Source organism: Otolemur garnettii, unplaced genomic scaffold (genome assembly GCF_000181295.1).
Source record: "Otolemur garnettii isolate 467f Iridium unplaced genomic scaffold, OtoGar3 scaffold00005, whole genome shotgun sequence".
In the NCBI taxonomy this organism is placed as follows: domain Eukaryota; kingdom Metazoa; phylum Chordata; class Mammalia; order Primates; family Galagidae; genus Otolemur; species Otolemur garnettii.
Genome location: NW_003852400.1, coordinates 31,966,850 through 31,980,040, shown reverse-complemented (window position 1 = coordinate 31,980,040; position 13,191 = coordinate 31,966,850). Strand labels below are relative to the sequence as shown.

General features: G+C 35.3%; 1 protein-coding gene across 6 annotated transcripts in view; it reads left to right on the top strand.

The window, feature by feature from the left end:
• DGKB (diacylglycerol kinase beta) overlaps positions 1–13,191 on the top strand; it is a 694,453-nt gene that overhangs the window by 357,247 nt on the left and 324,015 nt on the right. The gene's annotated exons all lie outside the window — the stretch shown is intronic.

Below are 13,191 nucleotides of genomic sequence, written 5' to 3'. Positions count from 1 at the left end.
GTGGGATTGTTCCATGGAATTCCAAACACTTATTTTTCCCAATAAAGATCTTTTTCTTAATTAAAAAAAAGTTTAATGGTGCTTATTTTTTTTTTTTTTCACTAAAAATGAAGACCCAAGATGTAGACCAGGGATCCTAAAAGTATAGTTCTTGAAACAACAGCATCAGCAACCCGTGGGAACTTCCTGGCAGTAAAACTTCTCAGATCCAGCCCTATTCCTCCTGGATCAGAATGTCTGGCAAGAGGTCTAGCAATCGTATTTTAACAAACTCTCTGGGTTTCTTGGTGTATGCTAGAAGTTGAGAGCCTCATTCCTGCAAATTCCTAGAGTAGTATGGAAAGATCTCTTACCTCCTGAGTCCCCACAAGCCAAATGCTTTTTTTTTCCTTTTCTTTTTGAGTAAAGTATGAGACTGGCAAATTTTCTTTAACATATAAAACGTTAAAACTCACATTTCACTTGAAGACTCGGGAGTTGCGGCCATACTCTTCCTACAGTGTTGAACTGGAGCAGTGGTCTGGGTCCCTGTGAGGAAGCACGGGCTCTTCACTGTGCCTTTGAGCCCAGGGCTTGCTTCACTCATCTGCACTATCTGTTGCATTGCGCCTTCCAGATCTGACCTTCAATATGCCTTCAAATTAGAAACACAATTTACAGATTTGAGAAAGTACGTCAAATTCTGCAAGTAGGCAAGAACGTATTGAGATAGGATTGTGATGAATGGTACGGGAAGCCGTGGGTAGAATATGATTTCACAGCCATATTTTTACAGCTTTCTTCAGATCACACATTTCCTTGAGGTTTATTTTTCTGTTTCATGTGCTGGGAATTCTAACAACAGATTACTTGTTTCTAAAGTAATGGTTTTTTTTACTCGTGATGTGAAACAATTGTTTTTCTTCTTTAAAATAAAACCTAAGGCTTCTAAATTAATAATTTGAAATGAGAAGATCTTTCAGCCATTTAGTAACTATGGCATTTATACATAACCTAAGTAGCTTTAAGAAAATTAGTCAATGTGCTTATTCAAATATATCAATGGTAAAGTTTTTATTTCTAGATGGCAAATGCATAAGGTTGGCTTTGCTGGCCAGATTACAATAACGCTGTGTGAATATTTTGGTAGCGGATACCTAAAATACGAAACATTGATTTTCCCCTCTTCCCAGATTATACATTTTTTGGTACCTGGAACTTTGTGAAATCAGTTGAGTTGAAAATTACTATCTACATGAAAATGTAGATTAATAAATTTTAGTTTAAATATGTTAGATTGTTTGATTCAGTTTCTGATTTATATAATTTTAAGGGGAAAGTGTTTAGTTTGTCAGGAACATCTAAGACGTAATCCTTCTCAAAGCAAATAACTTCTTTCCTTATTATGAGATCTTGCACAGTCATCACTTATTTCATTATTTTCTGGCAAATAATCACCAGAATCTGCCAATCAATTTTTTCAGAGATGTCAAGTGCTTTTCCTACAATTGCTCATTGAGTAAAATTAATGAATCCATATTTTTGTGTCATGATGTATTTTCATTTTTTATTTTCATTTGATTTTGCTATTTGTCAACTGACATTTTCTAACCTTCTACCAAAAAATAGTTTTGTGATTTATTTCTTGTTCTATATGTAAATATTTAAAGTCTCATTTATTCCAAATGCATTCAAAGCTGAGCTGTGGGTTGTTCAGGTTTGGTTTGTTTCTTTGGTAGGTTGGTTGAGGGGTCACAGGGAGGGAAAGGATTTTGTATGTGAAGGTGGGAATATCTTGTAGTTGAAAGCTCCCATTGAAAGCAATATAAATATCAACAGAATCAGGTTAAAACAGAAAAGAAAGTAAAGAAGTTTTTGTTGTGCAGGGAATGTTCCAGCTCTGAATGAGGGATCAGAGTCCACCAACCCTTAGTCTCCTTTTCTTTTAAGTGAAAGAAATGTTAATGGTGCCTTTCTTGTATAGTTCTTATAACTTTTATTTATTCATTTATTCATTTATTTTGCAGTTTTTGGTGGGGGCTGGGTTTGAACCTATCACCTCCGGCGTATGGGGTCGGCGCCTTACCCTTTGAGCCACAGGTGCCACCCAGTTGTTATAACATTTAATTGAGAAGATTCACTTTATTACTATATCTGATGCAAAGTAAGATTATAAACCTGTTCATTTCATGCATATATAAGACCTCAATATATGTTAAGTGGTATCTTTGTGATTCTTATCAGAATCTGTTTTGGTATTGACAGAAATATTTAATAGCATGCAGTTTTATAATTAGATTACTAGTCATAATGGATTTTATCTTCAGATCTGTCAACAAAAAAATATTTGCAGTCATGATCAAATTCTATGGACTGAGAGTAAAAGTAGTATCCTCATATTTTGCAGATAATGCAATGGATAGCTCTAGAATTCTACCTAAGAGCAGCTTTTAAGAAAGTCGAGTTAATATTCTATTTTTTGAAAGATTATTTTGAGGTGGAAAAAAAAATCTTTATATATGTTTTCCTTTGTAAATTCTGAACTAAAAGTTTTTATTTTGGAATGCAACATTTTATTCAATTTTCCTATACATCTGGAGAAAATGTAGCTATATGACTTAATAAGATAATCATAGTTTTTTTTTAAATGTATTGCATTAGAAAGAGATTACAAAAAAAATTACTGGCTAGAACCATAAATGTCTTGTGATTTAAATAGTACCCCAAATCTAATCAGTTTTCAAGTTAATTAGTAGAATTTCCAGTGGGTTATATGTATGTGTAACATTTATCATTTATGTCATGAATTTCTAGATTTTTAATTTCCATTGATTAAAAAGTAACATTTTTTAAAAAGAATCAAATTACTTCGTGGCAATCAAATGCCTGAGGATGTCAGTGGACCAAATGCAATATCAGAAAATTTTGATACGAAATGAAAGGTAGAACATTGAAACTAGTAAATAACTAGTAGTCCATAACTAGATAGAGCATATTTATATTTAGGAAACCATCCATATGTTCATCCTTTCAATTTAACTCGAACACTTTTTCATTAAACAACACATTATTTCAGCTCCTGGGTAGTATAAAAAGATTCACTTCATGTAGTTCTTATATAAAAAGACATCTGCAATCTAGTAAAAGAATATATTTCACTTATATTTTGATCTAAGATTTTGATATTGCTCTTCAACTACAGTGCCTAAAATGCAGTACTTGCCTTAGGAAAAAAAACTGATTTTAATAAAATTATGCCGATATAGTGTGAAAATATAGGTAATAAATACATAGCTATTAATTGTTCTCTGAATTAGGCTGTTTGACTCTATCTTAAAGTCTAGTAAATAAATTCTCAAAGATCTTCCTCTGACCATGCTCGGATAACTAATTCATTTTAATTTGATGATAAGGTGGGAAATAAACAAAAAATTTGCAGTCGGTAACATAAGTTGTTGACCTAAATATGGTTGCTGAAAATGAGCATAGCCATCTACTATGTCTCATATGGATTTTCAAAACTTTTTTAGCTTTACTCTTAATTATAGATAATACCCCCAAATGTGGTCAAACCTGCTTAATACATGTAGAAGATAGAATAATAAAGTATGGATTCCGTCTTAATCACTCTGCTCTATTAAATATTAAAAGGCTGTTATTAATAGCACTTTTATAATGGATGTCATTTTCTACCTTGAATGAAAACCTCATCTCCTTTCATGTATTCATTGCTGAAGTTATATAATCTTTTCAATTCTGAATCTTGTACCAAAGAGAATCTTCTTTTGGCTATGTGCCATATCTTCTTTGCTTGTGCCCCGGTTCTTACCACATAGTAAATGTTCAGCAATTACTGAATAAGGGAGTGACTTCATCATTGAAGGAAGGACAGAACACATATACGAAGAGAGTAAATGAACGGTCATAAAGGAAATCTGTTTGTTTAGTTCAAATAAGTTGTTTCAGATTTTAGTGTGTAAATTTTGACTGTAAGAAAGATTTTACAATTTCTGGTTTTTCAAAACCTGTATAATAATAAGCTATCTTATCATTGAGCTCTACAATATGTAAGGGACAGTGAGCCTCTTAATGACATTTAGTAGAGTAAAAGTGACAAAACAGTAAGGTTTTGTTGAGTAGTATACCTTAATTTTTCATTTCAGAAAACCATAAAACACTATACTAGCTTCCTTGGGAATAGCTGGAATCCACTTTCTACAATCTGACCTATCTATAGCAATGTTTTAAGATGAAAAATAAATAAGATAAAGTTGTTAGGAAGGAATTTTGGAAAAAGGGTTCAAGCAAGCCAATGCATCCCAATATATCTAATGTCAAAAACTTGGTCAGCCTATTTCTTAACATGTTAACATCAAATGTAAGAAAACCAGACTTCAAGCAGAGAAGCCTGAGCAGTCCTTGGTAATCAAATGAAGCTGGATAATTTCATCTTCCAGAGAAAGTAAAGATAGCATGGACTTCACCGACATTAGTTTCTGTTGTTACATTTCACGTTTTGCAAACATAAGTGTGTTAAATGTCATTTTGAAGTACAGGCATACCTCATTTTTATCACTTTATTGTGATTCACAGACATTGCATTTTTTAACAAATTGAAATTTGCAGCAATTTTATATTGAGCAAATCTATTAGTATGATTTTTTAACCACTTGTGCAAACTCTGTGTTATCTTTTAGTAATTTTTAGAAATACATCAGATTTTTTATTTTTATTACTATAATGTGGATATTTGTTATGGTGATCTGTGATCAGTGATCTTTGATGTTGGTGCTATAATTGTTTTGAAACAACATGAACAGTGCCCATAGATGACGGTGGACTTAATCAATAAGTAATGTCTATGTTCAGACTGATCCATCAACCAGAGCTGTTTTCCCATCTTTGCCCCTCTCCTGGGTGTCCTTATCAAATGAGACACAAAAATATTGAAATTCGGCAAACTAAGAAACTGACAATGGCATCTAAGTGTTCAAGTATAAGAAATTTCATGTTTCTCATGTTCAGTCAGAAGCTAGAAATGATTAAGCTTAGTGAGGAAGGCATGTCAAAAGCTGGAGAGGCCAGAAGCCAGGCCTCTTAAGCCAAACACGTGGCTAGATTGTGACTGCAGAGGACAAGTTCTTGAATGAAATATGAAGTGCTATTCCAGAGAGCACATGAAGATAAGAAAGTGAAACAGCGTTATTGCTGAGATGGAGAGAGCATTGTTGGTCTGAACAGAAGATCAACCAGCCCCACTATTCCCTTAAACCAAAAGGTAACCCAAAACAAATCCCTAATTCAGTTTAATTCTATGAAGACTGAGAGAAGCAAGGTAGCTGCAGAATAAAATTTTGGAGCTAGCAGAGGATTGTTCCCATCTGTAGAGCAGAAAAATGCAAGGTGAAAAAGCGAGTACTTCTACTTATCCAGAAGATCTAGTTAAGATTATTGATGAAAGTTGCTACACTAAGCAGCAGGTTTTCAAGGTTGATGAAACAGCCTTGGAAGAAGACGCCGTCTGGGACCTACATAGTTGGAGAGGCCATGCCGTTGTCTGGCTTCGAAGGACAGGTTGACTGTCTTGTTTGGAGGTAAGGCAGCTGGGGACTTAAAGTTGAAGGCAATGCTAACATACTGTTTTGAAAATCCTGTAGCTCTTAAGAATTATGCTAAATCTACTTTGCCTGTGTTCAAAAATGGAACAATTTAAACACGGCTTATTTGACCACACATTTGTTTAGTATGTTTTCCTGAATAGTTTAAAACTACTATTGAGATGTACTACTTGGGAAAAAAATATACATATTTTTTAAATATTATCATTCATTGACAATTCATCTAGTCACCCCAGCACACTGATGAAGGTGTGCAAGGAGATTAACATTTTCATGCTTGCTAACACACCATCTTAAACACATGGATCAAGGAGTAATTTTGATTTTCAAGTAATGGAATTTAAGAATTATATTTTATAAGGCTATAACCAGCATAGATCACAATTTTTCTGATGAATCTGGGTCAATCTACTGAAAGGGTTCACTATTCTGGAAGTTCTTACTTGTGTGCCTGTGGAACAGACAAGTAAGATCCATACATCCATGGACCGAGGTCAACGTATTATTAACAAATGTTTGCAAGAAGCTGATCCAGCTGTTGTCACTGACTTTGCAGGGTTCCAAACTTCAGTAGAGGCAGTCCCTGCAGAGGAGGTGGAAGTAATAAGATGGTTAGAATTAGAATCAGAACCTGAAGCTCTGACTGAATTGCCACAATCTCATGATAAAACTTGAACGGATGAGCAGTTGCTTTTTGTGTTGAGCAGAGAAAATGGTTTCTTGAGATAAAATGTACTCCTGGGGAAGATCTGTGAACACTGAAATCACAACAGAGGATTTGGAATATCATGTATGCTTGGTTGATAAAGCAACAGCAGGGTTTGAGATGATGGACTTCCACTTTTGAAAGAAGTTCTAATGTGATGTGAGTAAAATTCTATCAGAATGTATCACATCCTACAGGGAGATATTTTGTGCAAGGCAAAATCAATCTGTGTGACAAACTTCCTCATTGTCTTATTTCAAGAAATGTCCATAGCCACCCAATTTTCAGCAACCCCTTCCATGATCAGTCAGCATCAAGATTGTGGAAGACAAGATTTCTTCCACCAGCAAAAAATAATAGGACTCTCTGAAGAGTCAGATGATAATTAGCATTTTGGGGTAATGAAGTGTTTTTTAATGAAGGCATGTCCCCCCTTTTTTTAGACATGATGCTATTGTGTATTTAATATACTACAGTATAAACATTAGTTTTATGTGAACTCAGAAACAGAAAACTTTATGTGACTGGCTATATTTCCTTTAATGTGGTGATCTGCAACTGAACACATATTATCTCTAAGGTATGCCTGGATGACTTCAGTGTTTGTTGAAAAAGAAGAAAACATGTAACCAGTGGGCATAAATTGGCCAGGAATCAAGACATAAACAGGAGTGTGATTTCCAATAATTTTCATAAAAGTGACCAAATACCTGTGTGTACTAAATGCTATGGAATTTAAGTAAATTATGGAAATGTGGTATAACTACCACCTAGAAATGGTAAATTATTTTCTTCATGTTAAAGCAAAATTCTAAGTTTATGTGTCAATTGTCATAATAGATGCACACTTGAAAATTAAATGTGATGTTCCTTCTTACATCTTAAATTGCAAATGTTATATAAATGAAGGTCCAACTGTATAAAATGGCAAGATGATGGGATGGGTACAAGACATTGGATTATGGGTCAAGGGACTTGAGTGAAATATATGATTTGTGGAGTAACATACTAAAGAGGTTAACCATGCCGCAGATTGTGTTTCAAAGTACTTTCAACTTTGCCTGTAGGAGTTCAGTATCAACCAATCAAATAGATAATGCCCCCCAAATTAATTTAATAGGACAAAAAATGGAATTGTCCTTAGTATATTTTGGGGATAGGGCAAAGGGATTTGGGGAGTTTTTTACAATAGTTGCAAAAGGCCTATGCTTCAATAATTTCATTTCATTCTAAACAAATATTTACAAATTACTTTCCTTCTTTTTTCAATAAAAATGTTTTCCTTCTAAAATAGCTTAGAGATACAATAGCTTAACCTAACTGAGTAGCAATAATTTAAGAAATACAGGCCACCTTCTTAAATAAGCAGGAAAGGGCTTCTTTAAGTAGAGGATCCTTTTTAAAGTTCCTTAAATCATATTCTGTTCACAGATAGAGTCCTGATAATAAAGTTTGCTAGTATGTGAAACACAACAATTTTTTTGATAAAGCAGGTAGGTAGGGTCGAGGAACAATATTTGATAGAGCCACAATTTAAGCCCTACTGTGTTAACAGTGTCTGGTCTCAGTACCTGAGGTCTGATAATAAAGTTTGCAAACTTATCCTAGAAAAAGTGCTGCATACCTCATTGCTGAATACCACTACAGTCACCTTTGAAGTCTTCCCCTTGGTAACTTACATATAAAATGCCAGCTCTTAGTCCACCCTTCAAAGCAATATTGAACTCTTTCTGGAATGGCCATCAGAGTTGAGGCTGTACTGCACACAAAACATTCAACAGCAACAGTGAGCACAACTCACAGGACACTGCCACACATTGACCTGAACATAGTTGGGAGACACTGATGTGCCAAGGTTATGAAATCTTACCTAGTCATTTGTGCAGTACTGCTGGTGTATGTGCACAGTGGCAAGTTCATGAACTTAATTGTGAGACCTCATATATTTATTGACCTTTTCTCCTATTTTAATTGTTCAGTTTACATAAATAAAGCCCAGATAAAATTTTCCCTAAATTTATAATTAATATAGGTAGAAATAATTTTGTGTGCTGCCTGGTTTTGTATTGAATAGTTGTCTGGATAAAGACAAAAGACTAAATACCAACCTTTGTAGAATAACTGCCTTGTACTTATTCTTAATAGCCAAAGGTGGCTTTAGAAATTATTTTTAAAAATTATCCTAACTCAGTGCTATATTATTGTTGACAAATTTCTGTATCTGTAAGTATGTACTATAAGCTTAGGCTGGACAAGTATTTGGACCTCCATGTCTGGGAATTATGCCATCAATACCCACAGTTGATTCACATGTTTTTTTGGCTCTTTCCCCTCATGCCATCTGCGAGCTTGGCAAAGTGCCTACTTGCAAGTTGGGCAGACTTGTGCCAACATAATGGAATTTCAATGGATAGTACATAGAATGCTGCAAGATATAGCATTTTATAAAGGAAAACGTGCTTCAAGGGGCACCACATTGGTTCAACGTATGGCCCACAATGGGTACCTAAAGAAAAAGGGTAAAAGAAGCCCTGGAATCCACGGATACTTCCAAGTGGCAATAAAAATAATAACACTGTGGAAATCTCTGTGCAAAGTACTGGACGAAAATATCTTCCTACTCTTTATGGTTTGATATATTTAAATATTAAGTAGTATGTGGATTCTCCGTGATAAATGTTGATTAGCTAGAGACCACTGAGATTTTTTACATGACATATTAAATATTTCAGAAGCTTTCTTGATAGTATGCTCAAGGGATTTAAGGATTTCCTTAAAACTGGCATACACTGTAGAAAATATCACAGCCTAAATGCAACTCTTTTTTTTGAAAGTTTCATTATGTCACCCTCAGTAGAGTGCTGTGACATCACAGCTCACAGCAACCTCTAACTCTTGGGGTCAGTGATTCTCTTGCCTCATCCTCCCAAGTAGCTGGGATACAGGCACCCACACAATTCCTGGCTTTTTTTTCTTTTTTTTTTTTTATTGCAGTTTCACTGTTGTTTAGCAGTCCCTGGCTAAGTTTGAACCTGCCTGCCTTGGTGTATGTAGCTGGCACCCTAATCATTCTGCACTCTTAATTTTTGAAGACCAGTGACTGAGATGCTAGGCTTTGGCATTTCCATGAAACATACTAAAAAATAATTTTTTCTTTTTTTTAAGGGTGAATGAGTGAGCTACATAGTTATTTGGATTAAGAATATAGAGCTATATAGTTATTTGGATTAAGCATACTAGGCTAGGTTATGCTGCAACAACAAACAGGACCCCAGCTCTGACTACAATAGAAGTTACTGTGTTCTATCATGTCCATTGGTCAAGCCAGTTTCCTTTAAAATATCCAGGCATCAGACACCTGCAGATAGTGCCTCTGCCATATTTGTAATCATAATAGGAATACAAATCCATATATCACCTTAGTATCATCCAGGGTATAGACAGAATAGGAAAGAGGGCAAAAAGAAGGAACCCTGGATACACAGCTCCTCCCAGCCAGAATCCATACATATGATCTCTGCTTATGTCCTCAAGCTAGAGTTAGCCAGTGGCCAACTTGCTGGGAAAGACAACACATGATAGGATATCAGGGAGTACCAGCAGCCTGCACTGTAGCAGGGAATGGCAGCGGTCAGTCTTCTCTGTATGTGTGGAAAATCCAAGGGAATAACGATACCTCTGTTTGCAGAGTCCTGGGCTGGCAGGGACTCAGGGATCTCAGGCGTGATTGCCTCAGAGGCTAGTGCATGGCTCTCTATTTCTGTGGCCCCGGTGTCTGGCACAGTGTATGCCACATCTTGGGATTTGGAATGAGTAAATGAAAGCCAAATTCATATTTTGCCTGTCAGATCAGAAGAGATTAAGTGACTTACATGAGTTCCCAGAATCAGCCACATCATCTGACTCCTGGTACATCCCCATGTCGATGTAGGGAAACTTTTTGTGTATATTGTCTTCCTTTGCGTATAAACAGTTTGAAGCTAGATAACCTGATTTTTACCTTTAAGAAATGGTTAAGAAGTAACTTTTGACTGTAGGAGTTTGTTATTTTGCCCCCTCCCAAGTTTTACTTTACACACAGGTCTGGACTTGCTCTGAGCTTGCTCTGCTGAATCAGGACCACACCCTTCATGTGGGTGAGTTTGCATCTATTGATTTGTGGGAGGCCTGGAATTTTGTTCTTCTCTAATCTGAAGATTCTGCCAAATCTTTATTCTGAGTTCCCAGGAAGTACGGTTAGTCATAATGTGTTGATTTTGGGGGGTGCCTGGTACACATTGTGAAGTGGAGAACATAGATCCAACAATGCCAAGGCCTTGTACAACTTACACTTGAAAATATTAGGCAGACCTACAAAAATGTGTGGGCATGGCTAAAAGTGAGAACATTTTAAATCACACTATGGTAATGAAGGAATATTTCTCTGTCTTTAGAATCCGCAGTGAAAAGCCCTGGAAAGTAAACAAACGTACTGTATATCATGCCAGGGGTTAGTGAATTTACATGAGGACGGAGTAAACAAACAGATAGATCTTGTGTTGGAGCGTCATTCACATTTTGTACTGCTCCAATATTTCCTACTCCTATATTTTCTTGAGGAAGTCTCTGAAAATGTGTTTTCTGTTCCAAGAAGGATCTAAAGGGTATTAAATTATAGCCGAAGGCAAATAATTATATACAAGTACATTTCGGCAACAATTCTGAACTGATTTTTTTGAGGTAAATGCTAGGTGTGAGGATTGAGCATTTTCAAAACCTTTGCAAGGCAGCAAACTTGTGACAGGCAGAAAGTCTGCTTTAGGTAAGACAGGATCAGGGCAAGGGTGGGGAGTCAGGTTAGACAACCTTAAAACAAAACAAAATAAAATTTTAAAAACATGAACTGAATAGGACATGAGGGCAGGGAAAGGGCTGTTATAGCTGAGCACACTGGCCTTGAGTGTGGCATGGATCAAGGAAGAACGTTGATTAGCTGTATCAAAAATGGGAGCTAGTTCTTCACTTCTGATCTGACAAGGGTTCAAGTCTGGCTCCTGCTACTTTGAAGATTTGAAAAAGTCTTATCATGTTCAAGGGATGACTATAGGACTATTAAAATTTTGACCACCTTTATTAATTTAAATTGTTTGCTTGAGATTAATTATTAGTATTTAGTGGTATATTGACTAGTATAAATAGAGTCATTTTTAGAAGTTAGTTAAAATATGCATGAGTCTCTAAAATAAAGATCAATTTCAAGTCGATAAACTTTTTTATGGGAATCATGCCTTTTTTCTATTTATTTTAAGGAAAAATGTTACTTTCTCATAATTCTTTTTGTTTTTATATGCCAATAACTTCTTATGGATGAATGAATAGTAATTCACCCCAGAATATTCATTTACTTTTAAAAATGTGAGTTAAGCAGTGCTTAAAATTTTACAATATCTCCATAATAATACATCTCACACAGATGAATGACATTTCTGTGAATTACAAGGAAAAAGTTATAAGGAAAAAAGTCAACAAGTTCATTTCTAGATGCTTCTTAGCTGTGAACCCGTAACCACTCTTTATTTGTCAATACTGAACTTTAATGAGTCCGGATAAGAAGCTAGTCAATGGATATCCATTTAGCTAGTGACAATCTGAACTCCAGCTGATTGTCCTAGCAGCTGTGTGACTTCATTACCATTAGAAAGGCGTACAGCCAAGCCAGCTGGGATCCAAACCAGCTTCTCCATACACAGAGCACATCTATTTGCTGGTTTACACATCAGAATTACACAGGCTCCATGAAAAGTTTGGAGTGTAAAATAGAATCTGCATAAAGATTTAATTTAAAGGGCTGATCATTACTATGCCAAGTACAGCTAGTTTGTTTTGTTTCTACTATGATATAGTATATTGTGGTTGTTTTCGGTTCTTCCATAAATGCAGGCTACATGCAAAATTTGCATTTAGATACCAAACATAACTGCACATCATAATTTCCCAGTTAAGAAAACATCTTTTTGGTTGTGTTTGTTTTAGTGCTTACAACAGTGCATTTTCATTTTCTAAGACAGCTTTAATAGAAAACAGTTTCAGGAACTTGTTAATAGCTAGTTTAGCTTCCATCTGTCCCCTCTTTTCTATCCCTAATGCCACTGTTTGGATCAGGCCTCTGTTAAGTCTCCTTCAGACTTTTGCAAAGGTTTTCTAACTGGACTTGGGTCTCTAGTCACTCCCTGCCTTACATTAGTATTAGAAAATTGCCTTAAATCACATCCCCATTGCCTGGAGCAGCATTTTATAGTATATTCCTTGGCCATCTGTGCCTGAAACAACTGGAACCCATAGCAAATGGAATCTAGAAGTGGATGGATTCTTAGCCTCATCCCAGACTCACTGAATAAATCTAGAAGTAATCTTCCTTATACTAATTTTGGAAAATCACTTCTATAATGAAGGTACTGCAGGTAATAATTCACTTACCTCAAGAGTGCTTCCCACTTAATTAAATTGTTAAAAGAGTGTATCTTACATATAATTGAGTAATGCTATAAATTAAAAATATGTTAAAAAAAAGGTTAGATAAATATAGATCATGTTATAAATTAAAATATGTAAATATAGATATAGATCATGCTATAAATTAAAATATGTAAAAAAATAAGGTTAGATAAATATCCAGGCAGTGTTACAGAAGAGAGATGTCACCACCTTCCCTTTAGGACTATACAATGGACAGGATGATTAGTCCTTGAAGAAGAAAGACACAGAGATATGGAGCTAGTTTCTGGAAAAAATTTTAAGAAGTGAGTCTTACCAAAATGTCTCTTTATAAGAACAATTACTATAAGGAAACTTCAGCAGTAGATCTAGCAAAGATAATGAAATAGACACGAAGTGTATTTTTTTTAACAG